This window comes from Hermetia illucens, chromosome 1, assembly GCF_905115235.1.
Source record: "Hermetia illucens chromosome 1, iHerIll2.2.curated.20191125, whole genome shotgun sequence".
In the NCBI taxonomy this organism is placed as follows: Eukaryota; Metazoa; Arthropoda; class Insecta; order Diptera; family Stratiomyidae; genus Hermetia; species Hermetia illucens.
The window spans coordinates 169,978,916-170,004,828 of NC_051849.1; the positions used below are offsets into that span (position 1 = coordinate 169,978,916).

At 43.4% G+C, this 25,913-nt stretch overlaps 1 protein-coding gene and 1 non-coding gene across 2 annotated transcripts in view; both read right to left on the bottom strand.

Annotated features, from left to right (window-relative positions):
* The window catches only part of LOC119661786 (sarcoplasmic reticulum histidine-rich calcium-binding protein-like), a 310,226-nt gene that overhangs the window by 239,766 nt on the left and 44,547 nt on the right, over positions 1-25,913 (bottom strand). The gene's annotated exons all lie outside the window — the stretch shown is intronic.
* Trnam-cau lies at positions 24,344-24,416 on the bottom strand. The gene has a single exon. It is a non-coding gene; the product is annotated as a tRNA-Met (tRNA).

Sequence of the window (25,913 nt, forward strand, 5' to 3'; positions counted from 1 at the left end):
CTTTCCTCCATGGCACCTGTTACCGTCTGCCTTTTCAACCACATGACCATTAAGGTCGCCGACAATGATAATATAATCGTGACAAGTCTTTTCATAGAGAAGTTGCCAGAAGGCATCTTCCTCGGCATCAGGTCGACCTGTCTGTGGTGCTTACGCGGTGAAGAAGTGAATAGTGCGATCAGCTGATATAATGGTGAGCTTCATCAGCCGATCATCAAATCGTTCCACTTCTTTAATGGCATCACGGAAACCCTCTGAGATGGCAATGCCAATACCATACTGAGTGTGTGGGTTACCAAAATAGAGAAGTTTGTAGCCATTTTTACCGCGTTCGCGTTCTATGTCGCAGCTTTTGGCACCAGACCATCGGGTTTCTTGCAAAGCGCAAATATCAATGCGCCTTTTCCGAAAGGCTCTTGCGAGTTCCTCGGTATTTCCAGTTAGGGTACCAACATTTAGCGTGCAGACACGTATTTGTTTTGTTCGTTATGTTCGGACTAACTTGCTTACGTCCTGACGCCGTCCATGCGTCAAGAACCCTTGCCCATTTCTCGACAGGGGCCCGTCCTGCCGCGTCGACCGAGGTGGACGCCCTAGCATTTCTCCGAGGCTTGTGACTCAATCCGATCATCATGTTTGTAACGACATTGTATGCATTTTCTTGGTCGACCTGTCGCGGGGCCTGTCACCAAGAGAGATCAGGTAGGATTTAGCATAGTAGAATAACTCCAACTATACTCTATTTATCGCTTTCCCTGATCTCAGCATTTTATTTTTGTTTTACTGAGGATAGTACAGAGTACGGTGCCTGAAACCCTCCTCCTTTACTGGTCATGCGAATATAATTCACGAAAGGTTTACACACAGGTTTACTATCTTGGGTACTAAGAAACCTTCTAAAAGCTATCCGTTGATGATTAAGTAGCACACCAATAGTATGAGTTATGCCTTCACGTGACATCACATACAACAACAACAACAACGAACGAAACTCCTGCATATCAAACGAACTATAAAAAAATTATTTTATAATAGCATGCATCCAGCGTAAGCCGGGATGCAGTTAAAAGAAGACGGAAAATAGCAAAAGCTGGGTCCGTCAATGCATCTAATACTTTCTATTAGTTCTGCGAAAGAAAGTGAGAAAAGTTTATTGATTTTGGTCACGTCCACAGGTCACATACCAATCAAGGCCTGTTCTTTCCATGGTTCCCATCGTCGATAGATAAGAAGACAATGGATCGATAGATTTTAATGGGGTGTTCGAAGAAACATTTCAAATAAATGAAATGGTTTAATGCATTAAATTTTCATTCTTGCTGAATGTATAATATGCAAGTATTTGCATTCAGACACCAATTGTTCTGAATCGACAAAAGTGTTGGGGTCTAAACCAAGCTTGCATTCTCGCACCGAACAAAGGAGACTAACTATCCAAAAATTCTTCAATGTAGGTTCCACTTGATTGACTTCATTGTTGCCCTTTACGTGACGCCATTAAGCCTTCCGGTTTAACAGCGCTTTAAAATTTGTTGGATCTTCTCGGAATTGGAATGTTCCAAAAATTTTGACGCGCCATTGTCACCAAGTTATAATTATAAATAATTTCAAGCCCTCAAAGTGTTGTTCATATTGGTTCAATAAATTTTATTAAAATGAGCAATTATTCTGAATACGTGCAGTTCCTACTAATGGAATTCATATTCGTATAATGAAGAGTAACAACGAATTGTCCGACGCATAAAAGATCGCATCACCTACGGATAAGTAGGTACTATATGTTATGTCCCATCACGAAACTCTGTATGTACATGATTTGCATATTCGGAATGATAACTCCCTAGAGAGGTACATGCATGTTATCTTTTGGAATTAAACCCTTAAAACGCGTAAATAGCTAACAGCAAGCATTTAAAATTCTCCTTCCTCGATGCCGTCGTACCAAGTTAGTTAACTTGAGTTTGCTTTTCCTAATGAATTTTATTGAAGTTTAAACTCATATCACATTCACGGAATGCAAGAGTTCCTCCAGTTGCACCATCATCACTATGGAAATGGCTCACTAACAAGTTGTTGTGGTTTTGTTATGAAGCGGCAGAAGGGGTTGAAGCTCACTGCAGCAAATAATAATTTAAATTGTACTGGAAGCAAAACTTTAATCAACTGGGCAATTTCTAGATAAGATACCCTTGCGCAAGGGGGTAAATTTTATGGCGAAACTTTGCTTATCTGTTTTCGAGATAGATTTAAAATTCATACCGAACCGAGGACATTTTTTTGAAAACACACTTTCAGATAAATTCCATTGAAAAGCATTTTCCGAAATAATCCAGTGCCTCCCAGTAATACAAGCCCTCCCACTTTTCAGCCTAACTATCCCTCGGCAAAATAAATCCCAGCAACATTTGCCTGCATAAAATACCAGCTCTGATGGAACGACAACTATGATAAGCTGACTGAGTTCTTAGCTTATAAATGAGACAATTTGCTGGAATAAATTTTGCAGAGGTTATTCTATATTCCAAGACTCAATTAATTCCTAAAACATTCTTTAATTGGCTTTGGGAATTTAAACGACCAGAGTGCCGTTGTAGAGTTGACGAAGTGTAAAGCAGGAGATTCACCGGATGAATGAACAATAACCGGAGTTTCTTCATTATCGCCTCACCAACTTTTTTGTTAACTTGTTAAAATGCAGCAGTTGGTGTATAGTTAGTGGATGTTGTTGTCAACACTTGGCAAGTTTGAGATCATAAAAGTTATCCCAGTTGTGTCATAGTAATAATTATGAAGGAAAATTCAATTTAGCTGAGAATAGTCGATGAATGGAATCTATTATTCTGGGAGCTCGTAAAGCATACGGGTTAAGCGAACTTGACGTTTTTATTTATTACATTGTAATTTATCTGGACATTCAGGTTACATACTTTGATTTTCAGAGTAAAGTGTTAGTCAAACAATGAACTACAGAGTAGACCCAAGCCCCTAGTCTACCAAAATGGTGCCCCTAGTTGCGGCGACCCCACGGCTATCTTGGGAGAGTTTATACCAATGCATGGCGTTGCCCGCAATGCAATTGCCTCCGCTCCTTAATATGTGAGCTATACACTGTCACTCCCGTCTTCCGAAAACATCGCGTACGAGTGCCAGGTCTGTGCCCCATTTGAGATAATGTCAGGCCAGCGTACTCCGATGATACGACGCAGGCACGTATTTATGAAAGTTTGGAGCTTTTGAGTAACAGTGGAATTCACTTTGAATGTGCTACTTCCATATAGTAACACAGAAAGAACACTAGCAGTACCAGTGGAAGCAGCAGATTTGCAGTAACTGTCGGGGGGCAACATCAAGCCCAGCGGCTTTACTCCGTTCGAGTGCATTTATTGCCTAAATAATTTCTCTTCTGCTTGGAAGAACAGTCCGTATCCGCATATTACGGTGACTAGTCATTTCATCCACAATAGAAGGAACCTCACGAATGCGATACGGTTAAGACCCATGGGGAAATGATCTCTCCACCTCTTCAGTTGATTTGCGGCAACATGCTGGTTGCTAGCGTCACGACCACCATCACTCGTAACGGTCAGTTTCTAAGATTCTGCAATTAACCAGATCTTAGGACGCCCCTTCAGGACGTGGCCGACGCGCTGTGTAGCACCCTAGAAAAGAGGACATGTGATGGCGAATCAATGCTCATCAATATTCTTTCACGGGTTACTCAGTATATCTAACATCCGGTCAGCAAGATAGTTCTCCTTCTATCGAGCGACAGCTGAGTCATACAAGCAATCGATGTTGAACTTGGGGGGTCACAACTCCCCAGCCTTGTGAGAAGTGATGAATCCCTTCGAGGTCGATATCAGCGCCTTTCTTGTTACGAAGATCCAACCGACAATTCCTGAATCTACTGTTGATCGCGAAGTGGCCGATCTGATTGCTCTTATGGCATCGGTCAGTTGAAACCGCTCGAAAAATGCGTCACCAATTGTAAGGCGGTGAAAGTTGCAGAAATCCACGAACCAACCACCATTACCATTACAGTCGCAAAGACCATGTTTCGCCATCACTTGTCCGAGTAAGGTGTTGCCAGAGCCCGCCTTGACATTCGGATCATCTAACACGATCTCAATGTGACCTTTAGGAAACCTCTCCTGAACTGCGTTTAATTGCTGGAAGAAAGTATCCTTCTCCACTATATCGGAAGTTTCTGCTGATGCGTAGCATTATACAATTGTGATGCTCCTTCACCTGGGAAGTGTGAAACTGGCTCCCAGGTAGTTAGCGCGCCTTGTGGTAGCCGTTAGAAGCAATCCAATACCGGATTCGGCTCTGCTGCCACTTGGCTTTCCAGAGTACAGCTTATATCGTTGGAATCCCCGCTCAAGTTGGACCCTCAATACCGTTGTCGAGGATAGTGCGCACATTCCAAAAACCAATGATAGTCCGTTTTCGATAACCAAAGATCTCCGGTATAAGGTCTGCCTCCATCCGAAGCGTTGTTGACATTTCGGTTGCGTTAAAGTTTCAAAACTAGAAGGTTGCTGGCCCACAAATTTGTATCCCCTTTAGTCGCCTCTTACGACAAGCAAGGGTGACTCTCACAGGTCTCACCCTTCAGGACCCAAATGTTATTTGCGCTATCTGAAAGAAGGCCTAGAACCAAAAACAAGGAGGATAGCAGCGAATATCAGCCTACAAGAAGAAAATGATCGCAAGAAATCGAATCACAAACCCAAGAGAGGAAGCCTCAGGCTGATTAGGAATAAAGACCAGAAGACTCAGCGTCAGTTTTCGAGCGTGACTAAGAATATTTGGCCTGCTATTCCACCCAAGTCATATCCGCAGTTGATACTCATTCAAGCTGAGCGATGGAAAATTGAGAATCTTATAATGAAGTAGATATATAAGGATTGTGCCTGCGTTCGAGATAATACATTTACGACCAGGTGAGATCATATCCCTAAGTCCCAACAGAAGAGGCAGAAGAGCTTTTAAATCTTACAATTTCCCTCACATGCAGCAGGGAAGAGTGTTCAAAAGTAAAGTATGAAGCAACGGAAATCGATGGGTATGGAGGGTGGGCCATCTGAATCAATTAAGAATAGTAATTACCTCATGAGTGTAGATTCAGTAATATCACAGTAGAAGCGCATGAAAATAAAGTAATCATCATCATCAACGACGCAACAACTGGTATGCAGTCTACGTGATCTTTAGTAAGGAACTCCAAACTATCTGATTTTGCACCAAAGTCCATTATTTATCCCACCTAGAAACAAACGCCACCTTAACACAGAGGTAGGTTTGTCCATCCGTCAAAACCGATTGCGGGAATTGGATGCGTGGTTTTGTTAGCGATCAAAAGTGTCCCGTCATGTGACTGCACCAGTCGGTTGTTTCAAGAACTCAGCAATCTGACGAACGCGACCCACATCAGAACTACAGCATACCATCCGGCGACTAATGGCATGGTTGATCACTGTTACCTCAAAGCAGTAATAAAACGTCACAATAACCGCTGGACAGAAGCATCGCCTGTAGTGCTACTAGGCATTCACACAGCTTAGAAAGAAGACCTCGGTGCAAGTGCAAAAGAAATGGTGTATAGTCAGCTATTACGCCTCGACGTCTAATTCTGCTTATGAGTTGAGGCACTTTTCCAAATATTACGTCCAAGCAATGGGAGCCAACGTGGCAGCAAAAAATCTTCATATTCAAACACCTGGCGACAAGAAGTCATGTCTTTATCTGTAACAATGGTGCAAAGAAAATATACCAACATCCATGCTAGGGCCCATATTGGGTGATCATTAGAACGGATAAGTACTTTAAAGTTGAAATTGCCGGACGTGTCATTACAATATCCATCGATCGGCACAAACCTGTTTACGCGATGGCCGACGTAATCGAATAGAACCCAATTTCGGACCAACAACAGGAAACCTTCGTGGCAATGTCCACTCCCGAAATAGACATCCGAAAAATCGTTCAAGGTCCCGTTCAACAACCAGAACGACTCAACGAAATCTGGCAGACGACTTATATTTCCTGATCGTTATCAATAATTTAAGAACAAACCACAGATTCACAGCTCGCATAACGGCAGAGCCGTAGTTTCCTTGTATTGAATCACTGACAGGGGAGTGCCGTGCTAACCACCTCCGGACATTTACCTAGGGTAAAAAACTCGGGAACTCCCTGAATTAATTTAATTACCTTTCTTTTCTACCAAGAGGGGTTAAGTAGAGCAGTAACTCGGTAGAAAGTACTCAGAGCTCTCATTTCGTAAACACCACAATGAGAGGGAGGATCGATATTGGATTTAAATAAACAATTCAAATATGTAATCACCACTTTCATTCAACTTCTGTCATCAACCTGGTAATCAAAATCAGGAGGCTGCCACTATATGGTCCCAAGGCCAAGTTGGACTTTCTTAGAAAACCGGATGGTACTTTCACGAACTCCAGAGTTGAGTCTATACAGACTCTCTTGAAGTGCACCACCCGGGAGAACAGGTCTCAGAAATGGGAAGAAGAGAATTGGCGGTTTCTGCAAACCCTTCAGCACGAAGGTGTTGCAAGGGGAATTGGGAAACTGTGAGACCGATTATTACCAATGAAAAGGCACGATCTGCTATACCATCATTTGAACACTTCAAAGCACCTGGCATGGATGGAATCTACCAAGTGATGCTAAATGTAGGCAACTTTTAAGAAATATTTTTCGAGCATGTCTTGCTCTGGGCCACGTGTCTCCTTCTTAGCAGAAGGTGACGACAGTCTTCATACCATAGCCTGGGAGTGTTGACTATTCAAATCCAAAGAACTTCAGGCAAATCAGTTTAACACCGTTTTCGCTGAACTGTCTGGGGAGACTGGTTGGGCGTCACGATGAAGGTGTTCATGGACATTGAAGGGGCTTTTGACTGTGCGCCTTTCCAAAAGCTCTGTGATGCCGCTAGAGAGAATAGTGTTGACGAAACTCTAACATAATACGCTATGCTAACGCAGAGATTGCTATGTGCCGAAGTGGGTGTTGATCGTTACCTAACAACAAAAGCGACGAAGAAGTGAAATATCTGGGAGTTATTCTAGACAAGAAGCTTCTTTGGAACAAACATCTGGAGATAAAGGTGAAACGAGCTCTCACAGCTTACAGGCTGTGTAGGCGGACCTTTACCTCGACAAGGGGACTTAGGCCTCAGGTAATATGGATATATGCTGCTATCATTAGACCAATCTTCGCTTATGCATCCGTAGTGTGGTGGGTTAAGGTAAAAAAAAGTCTCTGCTGTAAACTGTAACCGGTGCCATGAGCGCCACATCCGGAGCAGCTATGAGTGGATTACTCAATTTGCAGCCCTTAGATTTGTTTATTCAGATCACTGCAATGAGAGCAGTTCATAGACTAATTCGGTTAAATCGTTGGGAAAAAAAGGACGTGGGGGCACAGAGCATTGGAAGGGTCATTGGGAGAACGGAATTTAGTTTTCGCAATGTCTTCCGATTCTCATATATGTTTAATGGGACAAATGTCTACTCAAATGTTTTTATACAAGCAAAACACAAAGCCTTTCATACCTGAAGCGTCCAGCTTCCGACTTCTTTCTTTGGCTTTTGCCTAAATACGTATCCCAAATTACCATCCCCGTTTGCCACAGTCACCAATCCGCACAGCCTCCAAGAAAAAGAGCTGTTTACTTTCCCGATCAGTCAGTCCCCAGCCTCAAAACCCAAGACAGCCAGCAGTTCGCTTAGATACCATGTGCAATACACACCATATCAAGCGCACTAGATCCAAAGTAATGAGTACATACATACTTGTACATTGGCTTGAGCTGCTTTGGGTTAGGTAAAATTCAAATGATTGTTCCAAGGCCGAAAATTACCCACAACTCTCTATATACAACCAACTGTTTTTCTGTTTTTGATTGTGTCAATTTACTAATTCTTATATGTACAAGATTATAAGATTCATCATCATCAAAGACAAAGCAACCGGTATCCGATCTAGCCCTGAGTTGATAAGGAACTCCAGACACCTTGGTTTTGCGGCGAGGTTCACCAATTCGAAATCCCTATCTAGTGTCCTAACCTACGCCATCGCTCCATCTCAGGCAGAGTCTGCCTCATCTTCTTTTTCTACCATAGATCCTGCCTTATAGACTTTCCCAGCTGGATCATCCTCATCCATACGGATATTATCCACAACCTGACGGTCGCGATATCGCGTCGTTATGTAGGTTACGGATTCGTCCATCCTCATGTAGAGGGCCAAAAATTTTGGGCAGGATTCTTCTCTCGAACGCAGCCAAGAGTTTGCAGTTTTATTTTTGCTAAGAACCCAAGTTTCCGAGGAATACATAAAGACTGGCAAAATCATAGTCTTGTACAGTAACAGCTTTGACCCTATGGTGAGACGTTGTAAGCTGAAATAGGCTTTATTGGCAGCCAACAACCGTGCCCAGATTTCATCGTCATAGCTGTTATCGGTTTTGATTTTCGACCCTAGAAAGGAGAAACTTTCAAGGGTCTGAAAGTTGTAGTCTCCTATCTTTATTCTTCTCGTTTGACCAGTGGCTTTCATGAATGTGCTGCCCAAGATCTCGCGCCGCCTGCTCGATCTGAATGAAGAAAGACTGTACATCTCGGGTTGTTCTTCCCGTGATGTCAATATCGTCAACGTAGACCACTAGTTGGGTGGACTTATCCTCTTCAAGTGCCTCCCTCATTTACATCTGCACTGCGAATCACTTTCTCCAGGACCAGGTTAAAAAGGACGCATGATAGGGCGTCCCCTTGTCTTAGACCGTTGTTTATGTTGAATGGTCTCGAGAGTGATCCTGCTGCTTTTATCTGGCCTCGCACATTGATCAGGGTCAGCCTAGTCAGTCTTATAAATTTCGTCGGGATACCAAATTCTCTTATGGCCGTCTGCAGTTTTACCCTGGCTATGCTATCACAGGCGGCTTTAAAGTCAATGAAAAGATGGTGCGACTTATAGCCATATTCCAACAGTTTTTCCATCGCTTGCCGCAAAGAAAAATCTGATCTGCTGCTGATTTGCCTAGAGTGAAGCCTCTGATATGGGCCAATGATGTTCTGGGCGTATGGGGGTATCCGGACTAGAAAGATAGTGAAGAATATCTTATAGATGGTACTCAGCAACGTGATACCTCCTTTTTTATGTATGCGTTAGATAATGCCTCGTTGCCAATCGTCAAGCAATGATTCGCTTTCCCATACTTTGAGCACAAGTTGATGAACCACTTAGTGTAACTGGTCGCCACTATATTTAATTAATTCGGCTGTAATTCCATCGGCTCCCGGCGACTTATGATTTTTAAACCGATGAATTGCACGGACTGTTTCTTCTATACTTGGTGGTGGCAGTGTTTGTCCGTTGTGTTCAGCTTGCGGGACCTCAAACTCACCAATATTTTGGTTGTTGAGCAGTTCATCAAAACATTCAATCCATCGCCCCTATATGCCCATTCTGTCGGAAATCAAATTTCCTCGTGGCAGGCTGTCTTTGCAGGATGAGCATCGAGATGAATAAGGCTTCATCCTGCTGGCTTGTTAGTAAAGCTTCTGCGGCTGGTGCGGTTGCTCCCTGTATTTTCGAGTTCACAGACCTTTTGGTTCTTTCAGGCTTCCTTTTTCCGTCTGTGAAGTCGCTTGTTTGTGATAAATCTCTTCGCGTGCCTGTGTTTTGTAATTCAAGCTCAAATTACTATGCCAAGGAAATAGTAATCCGAGCCTGACATTCTTCAAGGCACGTGATGGTCAATTTGGTTGAAAGTGGTCCCGTCTGGAGAGGGCCACGTATGTTTTTGTGGATCGCTTCCCGCCGAAACCAGGTACTTTCAACAACCATTTCGTGCGATACTGCTAACTGGATAATCCGTTATCGTTGATATTCCTATGTAAACTATGGAAGCCAACGTATCGCCTGAATATAGGCTCCCTACTTGACTATTGAAATCTCCAAGTTTGGTTTGGATATCATACTTGGGACAGGCTTCGAGGGTCCGCTCAACTTCCTCGAAGAAGGTATCCTTCTCCGGCTCTGCAGTCTCCTCTGAACGTTTATGAGGCTTATATATCTAAATTTGCCCACAAACGCAGAGTGCATAGCCTTTTGCTTATATTATATTTTGAATGTCGATAACAGCTCGTTTCAGTTTTTGGTTGAGAAAGAAATCAACTCCGAGCACTTGCTTTACTGGATGGCCGCTATAATATGAATATGGGGTAGTGGCTCTTCTCCAGGAAACCGGTCCCTGTTCAGCGCATCTCTGACAACGCTTTAATATCACCCTTATAGATGCTAAGCAGCACTCGGTCTGTATAGGGAGCGCACGTTTCATGAGAAAATGTATAAATCGTTACTCCGTTGTCGTTGCCGAATTCGTCGTTTTAAATTCCATCCTGTCCGAGGCTCCTTCTGTGGTTTCCTAACTTGGGTTTTCCGTGTAGGATTTTCAGCCCCAAACTGGAGAACCAATTGGTACAATTTAGTCCACTTTTAGACGCGGGAGACTTACCTTCATCCATCTCCGTCCGCAATTTTTCACTAAGAAAGAACTCCCAGCGATCACCACGTGGTGATGTATATAGGGTTTGGTAATAGAGCTGATAAGTTTGAATCTATTAAAAACATCCATGCACTTGTTAATTCTTATTATGTTATATTTATTTTGCATATAGGAGCATATACATCATTTATATATAATATTATATATATATTTATTTCAAATGCAATGCAATCATTTGTCTTTGAAGAACCTGTGAGGAGACGTTTCTAGGATCACTATTTGCCTTCCCCAATGAACTTGAAACGGAATATTATAAACGTACACAATGGTAGATAATATAATGTTCCGGCCATTATAAGGCAATATAGGGCAACCTTCAAAAGTATCATCTCTTCAGAACTCTCGAGGTTAACTAACCTTCCGGAAAAGATATTCCCTCCATTAATGAAGTGGCAATAATATATGTGGCAGGAAGCACATCATGTCAGACCGACATAAATGAATCACAAAATGATTTATAGTGAAATAATTACTAATCTGTCACTCTGAATTTTCAGATTGGCTGCTTCCCCTTAAACCTCTCTAGTATCTTCAATGGAACTCCTGGCCTGTAAACTAATTACATATCTTTGAAAAGTTCCTGTGTATGACATATGAAGGTGCGAAAGCGACATGATGCCAGATTTTCTCAAGGATTGCATTTCCTTAAAGACACTCCTTCCACTTATCACTATGTTCCCATCAACGACAAGAAAAGGTCAAAGATTTTATAATGTTCTGAGCAGACAATATTATTCGTTGACGCCGTACCTCATCACATAAATACTCATCCATATGTTGCCTGCATCCAGTTCCATCTCGTAGCCTAGTTACTATCATCATCCAATCTCTCAGAGGTTCTGTGTGATGCATTATTCTCCCTTTCGCATGATTGAACATTTTCCTAGCACAACCAGACGGAAGGCATTCTACTTGAAATATTATGAAGGATCCAATTAAGTGTATTGCCGATATGGATGCATGTGGAGCGTACTGACAATAAGCAACCAAGGAGACAATGACTTCAGTTTTAGCTCGATCCTCACAGCTGCATTCGGATCAAATATACTATAAGGGAAATATTGAAAATTTATTGCAGTGCAATGACGCTCAAAGTGGGAGCATTCCTTGTTAAATAAGTAGGAAGAACTAATAATAACAGTGAACAAGCGCTAATAGTGGATCCGAAGGCACACGAAATTATTGAAATTTCCCTTTCTGAAAATAGAGCGGTAAATCGCATATAAATTGCGTCGTTCAAAGGAATTTCGTTTCATTTTGTCCCTAATCAAATGTGACTAGTGAAGTGATCCATTCAAATCTCATAGGAAACAGATTTTTCTATGGAAAATCTATGGAAACGCACAAACCTCTCGCACTGTACGTTAATATTTCCACCACAAGTCCGTAGCTATTCATTCTGTATACCATTTTACCATTTCTATAAATCCCAATGCTATTCTCTAGTATCATTGCGTAGGAGCGGTTCTAATAGCGCAATGAAAGCATCCAAATGTATCTAAATAGCCGCGCTTGGGACTGCAATCAGTTTGATGAGATGGAAAATTTAACTGGTTGACCCAACCGCTTGAAATCTCATCCATCATCGGTATCAATTGAAAGGTTGACATTTTTTGATGATGACGGGGATATGAGGAGGATAGAGCTTGCAAATGGAACGTACAAGAGCGCTTCATATGGGAAGACATCTCAATTAACCCAGCGCACAGAGTTAGCTTTTATCCTTATTCCATGACATGAAAACGAAAACCGATTCATCGTACGTTCGGATCGCGCTCCTGACAGATAATGTTCAGTTGGGTTTTTGAGGATCATTAATAAAATGCCGATGCTCATGAATCCTAATTGATGTTGGAACGTCACCAAAGTGGATTTTAAGTTGTTTCAAAGTGGATTGGATTAGGCTACAAATTTTCAGTTACGAGGATTTCTGATCTAATTAATATTAACGTCACAAAAAAGCAAGTGCCACTTCTAATAATCCAAATGAAGCCTTTCAGATTAATCTCTAAGTGTAATTTTCCCTAAGTGTCTTTCCATAACGCATTACTAAGGGAAGTTTCTCTTAATTCCGCGCTATCAGAGTCGTCCTTGACATGCATTCCCTAATATAATCACAGCAAAGTGGAAATATGACGAAGCACTTTGAAGTGAGCTGCTCTACTACATTTGCATTTTTAAAAAGAAAATATTTTCAAGTCCCTCAATCCGAGTTACATCTTACCCAGAGGAATTAATTCATTGCATCCTATTTACGAGGAAGGAAAAAGCAAAGTAATGAATATCCGAATTTCCGCTATTCGACGATAGCGTAGAATGAAATTTACATGAAGCGAGAAGCAGTCTGCAGAACGGTCTCTGGCAGATGAACATTTCATCCTTTCTTCGTCTGTTTTGCATTTTAAAAATAAAACTAAATTTTGCTTTGCTTTTCTTTTTGTGTTTTTCGCAGATGCAATGTTTTTTCATGGAATAAATACGTGAAAAACTTAGAGATAGCCGTATACGTACTTACATAGCACACCTTTCATATGGAAATCTGTACCTACTATTTTTATACGTATGTAAAGTTCCAGAATGTCCGTAAGCTACGCCACCAATACAGCTTACTGTTAAGACATATATTTTTTCAAGTAAGGTTGGCAAGTAACTACGTATTTGAAAATTCGCGACCTTAGCCTAGCCTTAAACATTTGACCTAAATTACCTTCGAGAAAAGATGCCGCGGATGCAATCCCTTCCCAGAGGATTTCCCTATGGAGAGAAACATTTCGAATTCTTCTACTAAGTATACACTTAGCACAAATATTCCCATAATATATGTATGCATACATGGACCTTCATTACTCAGATGATTCACTTTAATGTGATATTGGCATTCTATTCGGCTTTAAGATGCAATAAATTAACAAAAGGAAATTTTAGCCTAGTATGGCTAGAAGCAAGAGCCCGGCGATCGTCCTCTCTGCACCGGAGAAGGTGCTAATAGGATCTCAAGCCAAGGTGGAACAGCATACGCCGAGGGCTGCGTGGCCAATGAGGAGCTTGGTCTTCAGTACGCGAACTCTGAATACCTTGGGCACCTTCAGTTTCAAATAAGACCCTTACGCTGGTGGCCGGGCCAGCCAGGGTGGACGTTCTTCCCGGATTACTCGTGGGACCAAGACATGGACTCAATTCTCAAAAAACAAAATTACAAAACGACGATAGAAGAAGAGGAGGTGATGCCAGGCGCATCATCGGAGGACGAGCTTCTGGCCTCCAGCCAGGAGACAGCAGCCATCGAGAGCAGTACACTCGGTGCCAGCCGTAGCACCGCTGTGCTGAAACCAACCGCAGGGACCTCCCGGAGCGGGCCGGCAGACGGACTAGTGGCTTCCAACCTGGAATCCACTGCCGTCAAACTGAGTGCAGCGCAAAGTATTTCTAACCCGAAACCCTCAGTGTCGGGGGAACCCTCAAAAGCAAAAACCGACAAGAATGTCGGTCGCCGGAAACCGGCGAGTGTCTTGCTCAAGAGCCAGTACCAGAAGGCCATGCATATCATCAGCAACATTGCTAAGAATAAGGAGGCCGGTACTTTCGACAAGCGGGATAAAAAAGACCTCGCTAAATACCAGGCGATTGTTGATGAATACAACAGCAAACGCCTGGCTGACGAGCAGAAGGCGAAGCCCATCGCTCTAAAACGCAATCGATCTCATGATTAGGTCGAGCAAGATAAGAAACGGAGCAGAGTGGCCAAGAGCGCAGGTGCTAGGCAACTTTCGAAGTAAATGGCGCTGCAACCGTCAGCCGACGGGCCGCGAACTGCGAAACCCTTCAGCGACGTGGCCAGGAGCCACTTACGTGTGGCGCTGGCGGATGGCAATTCTGCTAGCGCCAAACTAGCGGTGGAGGTGTGGACCAGTGTTGAGGGCAGGCTGTCGGGCATGGTCTATGAGCATTTCCTGGACATCGGAGGCAAACACCCGGGACTCATCCCCCACCTTGATTTATCTCAGGTGGTCCGTGGATTCCACGTAATAGATTCCATGCAAAAGTTCTCTAAGGACTTTCCCGGTTCGTGTGTCGCTAAGATCAGCGACGCCTGGGAGGGCGTTAACCTCAAGATCATCCCTTACAACGAGATTTCCAGGAGACCGGTTGCTCGCATCTGGTTGCCGAAGATCCGCATGGATAAGGACAAGCTCGTCCAATTCCTGCGCCTTCACAACCCCGGGATTCCCATGGACGACTAGGTTGTTATCAAGAAGGAGAAACCTCAGACAAACAGCCAGCCTGCACTACTCCGTATAAACGAGGAGTGCCTGGAGGCACTGAAAAAGGCCGATTATAAAGTGTGGTTCGGAGTCAGGAATGCCAGGGTAAAAGTGTTCCGCTCTGCAAAACCGGACGACGACCTAGATCCAATCGACGCCGCCAACGAACTATTGGAGGAGATGACGATCGACCGTCTGACTGGCCGAACAGCAGAGGAGACACTGATCAGGATAGACCTAGAGCATGTATTCTTGCGAGGAAGAGTCTGCACGTTTTCCTGTGTCTGGACCTGAGTTCCAGCGACCTAGTCGTGGTCAAGCAGAGGAGCAGGCAGAAGAAATGTGGTCTCCGGCCGAGGATTCTCTGGATGTACACCGCTGTAGTGTGTCCGATCCTAACGTACGGCTCTATTGTATGGTGGCAGGCTTTGAATAAAGAATACAATAAAATGAAGCATAATAGGATTCAAAGAACCACGTGTGCAGGTGCTACTGGGGCTCTGCAGTCCTACCCGGCAGATGCTCTCAATGTACTCCTGCATCTCCTCCCCCTAGACCTCAACATTAAATATGTTACAGCGTGCAGTACCGTCACACAGTCCGGATGCTGGGCAGCGAAGTGATAACAAAGTTGCAATAGGTTAAAGTGGTCACTTCAGTGCAAATTCAAGACTTTGAATTTCAGTATCACATACTAGATCCCAGCAACATCCTAGATGAAATACCTCGGGAAATCTGGGTAAATCTGGGCATCTCCCACGGACTATGCCACACACAAGCTGAACTTCATGAGAAACTTTGCTGTGGACCTTCCAACCAGGGCAAAGTGGCAAGTGTTGGCGTGTTGCCAGACTATGATACAGTACTCTTTACGGGCAGATCAAAGATGGCCTATGGAGTCGACGCGGGGGTTTTCTCGAATACACACGGTGTATTCAAGTCGTATGGTCTCCCAGGTTTCGCGCTGTATTCCCGGCGGAAGTACTGGCGACATTGGAAGTCTGTCGCTAGCTGGAGCGTGATTCGGGCCCCAAACGTAACATAGGCATTCTGACCGACAGCCAAGCGGCCATCAAGGCCTTGCACTCAGCGACGAACATAGAGGGGAATGAGCGGGCTGACGGATTGGCCAAGCAAGGCTCTGCTCTTGGCAGTCCTTCGGCGAATACAGTCGATATTCCACTGGCGGTTGTCGGGGGCCGAGTCTACTCGCACTACCTAGCAGCCGCGGGCCTGAGATGGCGAAGGCTTACCAACTGTGCCAAGTCAAGGGGAATTTGGCCCGCTTATAACATAGCCCGATCACGAGAGCTTCTGTGCCAGACGCGTGCAAATGCATTCAAGATTACGGCGGCCTGCACGGGGCACTGGTCCATAGGGAACCATGCCGCTAGGCTCGGCATACCCTAAAATTCGCATTGCCGAAGCTGCGGAGAAGGAAAGGAAACCCTCATGCACTTTCTCTGCGACTGCCCAACTCTGGCTAGAGTCAGGCTGCGGACACTGGGTGAACCATTCTTTTGGGGACCTCAGAGAGATTTCTAACTGCAGGGTGGGAGACCTGCTTTCCTTCGTGAATGCTACGGGCTGGCTCTTAACATCCGAACCGGCTGGACTATGCCTCCCTGCTCCCATAACAACAGTCACGGTCTTAGGAGTTTGTGGCATCAAAACGGCGCAACAAAGCGCTAATTGGGATCCTCGAAGCGGCCACTGATACCTACCTACCTACCCTATGGCTAGATTATCAGCAGAAGTGAATCCAGATTTCGCAATACCTTCTGATTCTCGAATGTATAAAAAAAGATAATGTATGGAAAAAGAAGAATGCGTGTCAGGATATACAGACGTCTTCTGCACCGATGGATCAAAAACAGAACAGGGTTCTAGAGCAAGAGTCTAACTCTCGACTCAAAATGAGAAATGGGGTTTTCCCTTTGGACAATATACAACGGTCTTTCAGGCGTCTATGTATGCGATCCTAACGGCGGCAACCTGGATGATTGACGAGTGGTCGAAGGGCCGGCGCATCGCAATCTATAGCGATAGTTAGTTGAGTTGAGGGCGTTGTGGAGTTCTATGATTACTTCAAAAATCGTCCAGGAAGGTAGAAACCAGTTAAACTCTGTTTGTACATTGTAGTGTAAAGGGAATTTCCCACATGCCTGGACCGGAACCAGCAATAAAGGTGTCAGTATCGATCAAAAACTGGGGACAAACTTCCCGTAATGGCAGGTGGCAGAACCTTAATGCCGCTGAACACACCAAACTTTTCCCGTCAGAGCCAAAAAAACATATTGCAAAGTTTATGCTGGAATGAAGGAGAACCTGCAGGTGTATTGTGAGCATTCTGAGAGGCCTTGCTGAAGCAATCATCGATAGGTTCACGCGGTAGCCTTAGGCAATACCTCTGAAAGACATTACTGTACAATCTTGAACTGCGGCCCTGTGTCGAGAAAGGATCCCACCCTTTGGGGTGGAGCCAATTATGATATAATCACCGACCAGCTTCAAACGCCACCGGACAACCACATACCACCCGCATTCCAATGGGTTACTTAAAAGCTGGAACAGGACGCTGAAAGCGGTGAAGGTGGGAAAACAGTGAAACCCTCCTCTATTTTCAGCTGGGGAGGAGGTGTTGAGGCGGAGCGAGCAACTTGCGTGTCAATTTTTAACAGCGGAAATTGCTGTTCAGTGTCAGTGTAGAAATGGAGTTTAGTGGACTACCTCACTCCTGTTATCGTTAATAATCGTTAATAAAAAGTTTTTTATAAAATGTAACATCTGCCTTTTGGTTCAATATATTGTTCTCATTGTCTTTTCTGCAACTTTTATCGTTTTGATTAGCATTTTTATAATAATATACTTTGGTCGAATGATCAATTATTTATTTGAAGCAAGAAACAAGTTACCGAGTTGCCCTATGAGATCTGACTTAAGAATACACTCAAAGTCTTCCCTGCGTGTCTTAAGATGCGACTAAAAGGGATAGAAATTTGTGGGCTAGCAACCTGCAAATTTTGAAACTCTTTTGAGACTCTGAAAAGTACTCTTCTCCCTCTTGCCTCTTGTACTCTTACCGCAAGTCTTTCGATGGTCTTGTGAAGAAGGTTAACGGACGACTTCTCTTCCACGATGATGAAAAGCCGAAGAGGTGGAAAGAACACTTCATCAGAGTCGTTAACCGTATTACATCCAGTGAGGTTCCTCTTCTTGTGGATGAAATGGCTAGTCACCGGAACATGTTGATACAAACTGTTCCTCCAAGCAGAAGAGAAATAATTTCGGCCATCAATGTACTCAAACGGAATAAAGCCGCTGGGCTTGACGATCTTCCCGCAGAGTTATTTATCGCTGCACCTGCAGTTACTGCAAATCTGCTCCTAACACTCGAGTGAGTTGTCCCAAAGGCACGTGGCGGAGAACAGTAGAGGAGGGTGTATGAGCGTCTCCGGACGTCGTGGGAGGAGCTGAAGCGCATATCAGGTAACCGCGAGCAATGGCGCGTAGATGTGGTTAACGCGTTATAACCTACCAAGGGGTAAAAGACAACCATACAGGGTGCATTATGAAAGTAATGCACATTGTTTTGTTTTGACGCAACTATAATTCGCAGCGCCATCAGGCGGATCGGAGATTGTGGAGGGAGTTCTGCCCTTTCAAGTGCGCTTCAGTTATAAAAGGTTTTCTGTTTCCCTCTGTGAGTGTGTGTGCATAATGCAGTTCTCCTAATAGCTAATAGCATCGATTCGAGATATTTAAATCGCTCATTTCTCTCAGCGGCAGTAACCTGCCCAGAACTAAACGATTTAAATGTCTCGGGTCAATGCGATCAGCCAATGGAGAACTGCGCAATGAAATTGCTTTAAGCATCAGCGCAACCTGGATGAAGTGGCGTTCCACAACTCAAATCTTAACTTTACCGCAATGACGTCCGTCCTGTCGTGCCGACCCCGCTTGTGAACGGGAAAACGGCTGAAAAAAAGAAGAAAATGTGAGGAGCGATGAGTGCATAACAGTTCCGTTTGCACATAGTTAAAAATTACATTCCGTTCTGTTTTTTAGAAAGCGATGAATAATTTGATGGGAAGCATTGTATTGTTGAGTGAGTGCGTTTAATATTATTAGCAAATGTGAAGAACTTAACCTACAACAGATACAAACAAGTCGCGAAACAGGGAGCTCCATGCTTCAGGTATGTTTTGTGTATTTCCTTTATAATGATATTTGAGTATGAATTTGTTCCATTAGTACGTAACACGTAATATACGCATATATTATATGAGAATATCCAGTTCGAGCGATATTGACATTCAAAATAGTAAATTTCCAAAGAAGCGACAACTTTTACCTATTATAATTTTGTTAGTGATAGTGCGATTTCCACCAAACTTGGTAGGATCAAGCTCTCTATTATAGCCTACATTGCTGCAGACTCCTGTCGAGACAAAGAGGGAAATCTGATTTCCGACAGAATGAGCATATTAGAGCGATGGGTTGAGTACTACTGAACAACCAGAACATCGGCGAGTTGGAGATCCCGCCAACTGAAGACGACGGACAAATATTGTCACCACCAAGTTTAGGAGAAACAGTCCGTGCAATTCATCGGCTAAAAAATCATAAGACGCCAGGAGCCGATGGAATTACAGCCGAATTGGTTAAATATGGAGGCGAAAAGTTACACCAAGTGGTTCATCAATTTGTGCTCAAGGTATGGGACAAGGAATCAATGCCTGACGATTGGCAAACAGACATTATCTGTCGAATACAGCAATCCGGCCTGGCAAGATAGTGGAGAATATCTTATAGCAACGTGATACCTCTATAATTGCTGCACTATATGATATCTCCCTTTTTATGTATGAGACAGATTATGCCTCGCTGCCAATCGTCAGGCATTGATTCGCTGTCCCATACCTTGAGCACAAGTTGATGAACCACTTGGTGTAACTGGTCGCTTCCATATTTAACCAATTCGGCTGTAATTCCATCGGCTCCTGGCGACTTATGATTTTTCAGCCGATGAATTGCACGGACTGTTTCTCCTAAACTTGGTGGTGGCAGTATTTGTCCGTCGTCTTCTGTTGGCGGGACCTCCAACTCACTGAGGTCCTGGTTGTTCAGTAGCTCATCAAAGTACTCAACCCATCGCTCTAATATGCCCATTCTGTCGGAAATCAGATTTCCCACTTTGTCGCGGCAGGATGAGCATCGAGGTGTATAAGGCTTCATCCTGCTGACTTGTTGGTAAAACTTCCGCGCCTGGTGCGGTTGCTCCCTGCACTTTTCTAGTTCACAGACTTGTTGGTTCTCCCAGGCTTCCTTTTTCCGTCTGTGAAGTCGCTTCTCCGCTCGACGGAGTTCGTGATAAGTCTCTGCGCGTGCCCGCGTTCTTTGAGAATGCAACATTACTCGGTATGCGGCATTCTTCCGTTCCGTTGCTAGCTTACATTCATCGTCAAACCAGCCATTCCGACTCCTTTTGCTGCTGGGGCCAAGTATATTTGTGGCCGTATCCATGATAACGTTCCTCAGGTGATTGTGAAGATCATTAGTTGATGCTTCATCTCCAGGTCCCCATCGTGGGTACCAATCCACGTTTCGCCCCACCATCTATTCACCGACTTTAAAGCCGCCTATGATAGCATGGCCACGGTAAAACTGTACACGGCCATGAGAGAATTCGGTATCCCAACGAAATTGATAATACTGACTAGGTTGACCCTGACCAATGGGCGAGGCCAGATAAAAGCAGGATCACTCTCAAGACCATTCGACATCAACAACGGTCTACGACAAGGGAATGCCCTATTATGCGTCCTCTTCAACCTGGCCCTCGAGAAAGTGATCCGTGATGCTGATAAATACAAGAGGTACGATCCTCGTTAAGTCCACCCAACTACTGGCCTATGCTGACGATATCGACTTCATGGGAGGAACGGCCCGAGACGTGCAAACGGCGTTCATCCAGATCGAGCAAGCGGCATGAGATCTTGAGCTGCCCATCACTGAAGGCAAGTCAAAGTATATGGTGGCAACGTCGGCGCCGATAAACAACCAACCAACAACATCAAACCGCACTGGTCATACGGGAAGAATAAAGATAAGAGAATACAACTTTGAGACCGTTGATAATTTCTCCTATCTAGAGTCGAAAATCACAGCTATGATGATGAAATCCGCGCACGGTTGTTGGCAGCCAACAGAGCCCATTTCAGTTTACACAAACTGTTCCACTCACCATATGGTCCAAGCTCTTACTGTACAAGACTATGATCTTGCCAGTCCTTCTGTATTGTATTTGACTTGGGTTCTTAACAAGAAGAATTGCTTGGCCGCCGTCGAGAGAAGAATCCTTCGAAGAATTTTTGGCCCCTACATGAGAATGGAAGATTCCGTAGCCTACATAACAACGAAATCTAAGAACGATACCATAACCGTCAGGTTGTGGATAAAATCCGGCTCAATAGGTTACGGTGGGCGGGTCACTTAATCCGTATGGATGAGGATGATCCAGCCGGGAAAGTCTATAAAGGCAATATCTATGGTAGAAAAAGAAGACGAGGCAGGCCCTACGTGAGATGGAACGATGACGTAGGTCAGGACGCCAGACAGCTTTTAGGGATATCGAATTGGTGGACCTCGGCGCAAAACCGGGATGTCTGCAGTTCCTTATTAAGGCAGGTCGAGACCGGATACCGGCTGTTGCGCCGTTGATGATGATGATAATACCAATATAACCTCAAAGTGAAAATGTTTAAAAGCTAGAAAATTTAGTCTCTCGAAAATTCAGTATAAAACCTTCCTTCCTTAGAACGCCAGGTGGTTGGCTATTTATTCAATTTTCACCACTTTTATTCTCATTATAGCTGTCACTTTTACTATCACCGCGAACTGATTCAAGTCTGCATCTTATTTTATTTTTTCAACTGTTTGTCATCGATATTTCTTTTACTTGTTTATATTTGCAGAACTGATTTGCACATTGCTTCAATGGCCGTGAACTATTTGTTGACACGATCACAATGCATAGTGAGATATCTAATAAGCAAATTATTGGGTTGGGGAAAAAGAAATGTCGTATTTTGTCAATAGATGACGACACTTAAACATATCTTGTGTTGTACTTATAGCATCGGGTCATCGGCGATTTGAAGACGACAATCTGTGCTACAAGTGTCTCTTTGACAGTGTTGTGATCGTACGTCTCAAGTTATAGCGCGTCAAAAATGGAGTCCACCAAGCAAGAAATTCGTCATGTTATACATTTTTACTACCTGAGAGGTAAAAATGCAACGAAGGCGGCTGAAAAAAATTGTAAAGTTTATGGGCCCAATACTGTAACGATTCGCACAGCAGAGCGTTGATGCGATCGATTTCGTTCTGGTGTAGTGGATGTTGAAGATACACCCCGGACTGGTAGGCAATCGTCGTAGAAAACGATAAAATCGTCGAAATCATCCAAGTAGACCGGCATGTGAGCATTCGCTCGATTGGCCAGGAACTGGGAAAGGACCACAAAACCGTTTGAAACCATTTGCAGAAGATTGGATTCCAAAAAAAGCTGGATGTTTAGGTGCCACACGAGTTGACGGAAAAAAATCTCTTGGACCGAATCAACGCCTGCGATGCACTGCTGAAACGGAACGAATTCGATCCATTTTTGGAGCGGATGGTGACTGGTGATGAAAAGTGGATCACGTACGAACATCTCAAGCGAAAAAGATCGTGGTCGAGGCGCGACGAGTCGGCCCAAACTATCGCCAAGCCCGGATTGACGGCCAGGAAGGTTTTGCTGTGTGTTTGGTGGGATTGGAAGGGAGTCATCCACTATGAGCTGCTCAACTATGACCACACCCTCAACTCGGCCCTCTATTGTGAGCAACTCGACGGTTTGAAGCAGGCGATTGATTGGTCAATAGGAATGGTGTTGTGTTCCGCCAGGACAACGCTCGGCTTCACACATCTTTGATGACCCGCTAGAAACTACGGGAGCTCGGATGGGATGTCTTATCGCACCCACCGTATAGTTTGGACCTGGCACCAAGTGAATACCATCCCTTCCGGTCCTTGCAAAACGCTTGTGGTGCTACTAAGTTGGCCTCAAAAGAGGCCTGCGAAAACTGGCTGTCTGATTTTTTTGCAAATAAGAAGGGGGGTTTTATAACGGGGGGGGGGGGGGGGTAATGAAGTTGCCTTCTAAATGGCAACACGTTTGCGACGAAAACGGCGCATATTTGACTTAAATCGGATAATTCTAAGTTTGTTAAATAAAGCGTCAAATTTCGATCACAAATACGACATTTCTTTTTCCCCAACCAAATATTTTCAACTTACTCTTTCATATTTAGCAAGTTTCACTTGCAGTGGTACAGCTTTGAGAAGCTCCTCGAATTTAAAAATCGAAAGAAATAATAGTAATTGTAACAAGTCGGGAAACCGGAAGCTAGACGCTTCAGGTATGAAAGGTTTTGTGTATTTCTTTTATATAGAGATTTGAGTGTGCATTTGTCCCATTAGTATGTAGCACGTAATATATGCAGATACCCACTGTCAAGTGATATTGACATTCAAAGTATTGAATTTGCACTGAAGCGACAGCTTTGACCTTTTATAATTTTGTTAGTAATAGTTAGATTTTCACAAAATTTGGTAGGATCATGCTCTATGATGTAACCTACATTATTGCAAATTTGGTGATTCTAGGGTGAACTGAAGGGGGGTCTTCCTGCCAATTACTAAAAATTATAGTAATGTACTATTTTTAACTTTATTTTAACACGTATCGGTAAGGAGGGTATTTCGAAGCCTAGGCACCATATAGCGGCAACCCCCTGATTTTTTTCAGATTTTTCGGTTGGGTAGTTTCTAAGAATGGGTTCGTTAAAAAAATGACCACTTTCAACCCCCCGCACTCCCCACCTTTTCAACAAATGTCAAAACTAAGCCTGGCTTCGAAGAGTACTAACCGAGACCTTTAATTTGATACCCCACCTGACTATATTTGATGAAAAAAAAATGTACACCCCCCTTTTGCATGCATGGGGACCTCCCGCCTTAAATTCAACGTAAAAGGATGTAACTCACTATATGCATGAGCGTTCACAGTTCCCATCTTTCTACGAAATTTGGTGTCAATCACTATAGCCGTCTCCAAGAAAAATGCGTGTGACGGACAAACAGTCAGACAGACAGACGGACCGGCAGACAGACAGCAAACCGATTTTAATAAGGTTTTGTGTTTACACAAAACCTTAAAAAGCAAGTATTGGCTTGTTCTATACTTCAGTTGTCAACCCGCTCCATGATACAAACACAGGACACAGTGGCTAAATTGCTGGCACCATACAACCTTGAAGTTTTCACGAAACTGCTTGTTATTCATCACTCAATATTCGAAATAGTTTTAAAATACACGAACCAGCTGTATTCCGTGTGACAAAGTCAGCTATTCAAGCTAGACAAAAAATAACGATGCCCCGGGTGAGGATCGAACTCACGACCTTAAGATTATGAGACTTACGCGCTACCTACTGCGCTACCGAGGCATATATCTTAATTCCTAGCACTATAAGAAGATTACAAAATAGGTAGATAGATTGCATTGATAATTTAAGAATTTACTGAACGCATGAGCTGATAAGATCTCACATGAGTTAATAATACTCTTAGCACCCACAACGAAGCATCCAACATCAGAAGCGTTCAATTTTGAGATAGTGAAGTTGCAGTACAAGCGTCGTATTGTACACCACCGCGCTCACAGAAACCGAATTGTATTCTCTTTCTCTTTATTCAAATATCGCATAAATGAAATTATGAGTTACAATTACGCTAACGTTGCGGACTTAAATTCCAGGAGCAAATTTCAAGTCTGCTAGAAGTCACTCGATACAGACACCCAAGAAACTTTGAACTTGGGAGTCCTATTTTCATCCTAAATACAAATATCTTATAGGAGAAAAGTATATATATATATGTTATGCTGCTGATTCTATATTCTTTCATTTGTTGGTTTAATTATGTAAATTTTGCTTTGGGGAAAACCCGAATGAAGAATGCGGCACGCATGTTACCTACCGTGCTAGGAAATGTCACCGGAAACATGCAACCAAACTACACTTTTTGTAATTTTTTTACATATGTAGGTGAACAACAACACAAACTACACTCTTGCTTACAAACATGAATTTAGTGGTGAGTATGGAAGGAGTAATCAGATTATATTTGAAACACTCGTTTTGATATCATGAGAACTTAGGAATAGTCTCTTCTTGATTATGTTTACGCAAGCATTGCACTCAGATTTACTCAATGTTGTTCGCCGGAACATGCTTCCACGAATCTTGAAACAGAAAGTATAGCACAGAATCTGAACGGCAGGGGTTAAATTTGATTCGAACCTTTCTTGGAATAAAGTCGGACAAATCAAGTTCAGACAACGCTTTCGCATGAAGTACACTCAAAACCAACTCCAGAAATAGAAAGGGCCGAAGTAGACTGTCTCGGAATAATGAAGAAAATATCAATCTTGAGAAACCATTCTTTAACTTTTCCATTATTTTCCATATTTATGTGATGTAGATAGCATTCGAGACATAAATATTTATCAAACAGTTCACTGGAAACTGGGCTAGATACTCCATCTACTTTGGGGTACCCATGACAAATCGATTCATACCGTAATAGTTTGCAGTCGTATGTGATGTTAATATACCAACTAAATCTCTGGAATCGGAAACCTCACATATATTTGTTGGAGTAGGCAGACAAGGTGCAGTATGCAGTAGTGCGACAATAATACATCAGAAAGTCGCACCTCATTTGCACGACAATTTACATTCACTTCATACACAAATTAGATATAGGTTGTAATAAGCATCGAGTGCTAAGTCCTGGTACGTCATTCTTGCAGCTAGTTTTCCATAACGCATGGATATGTCTTTCACTTGGTTGACTATTTTAAGAGGCTCTAATTTAATGTTGGATAGAATCGGTTGGGCTTGCCAGTCAAATTCAGTCCAGTGGCGTAGAACTATCACAAC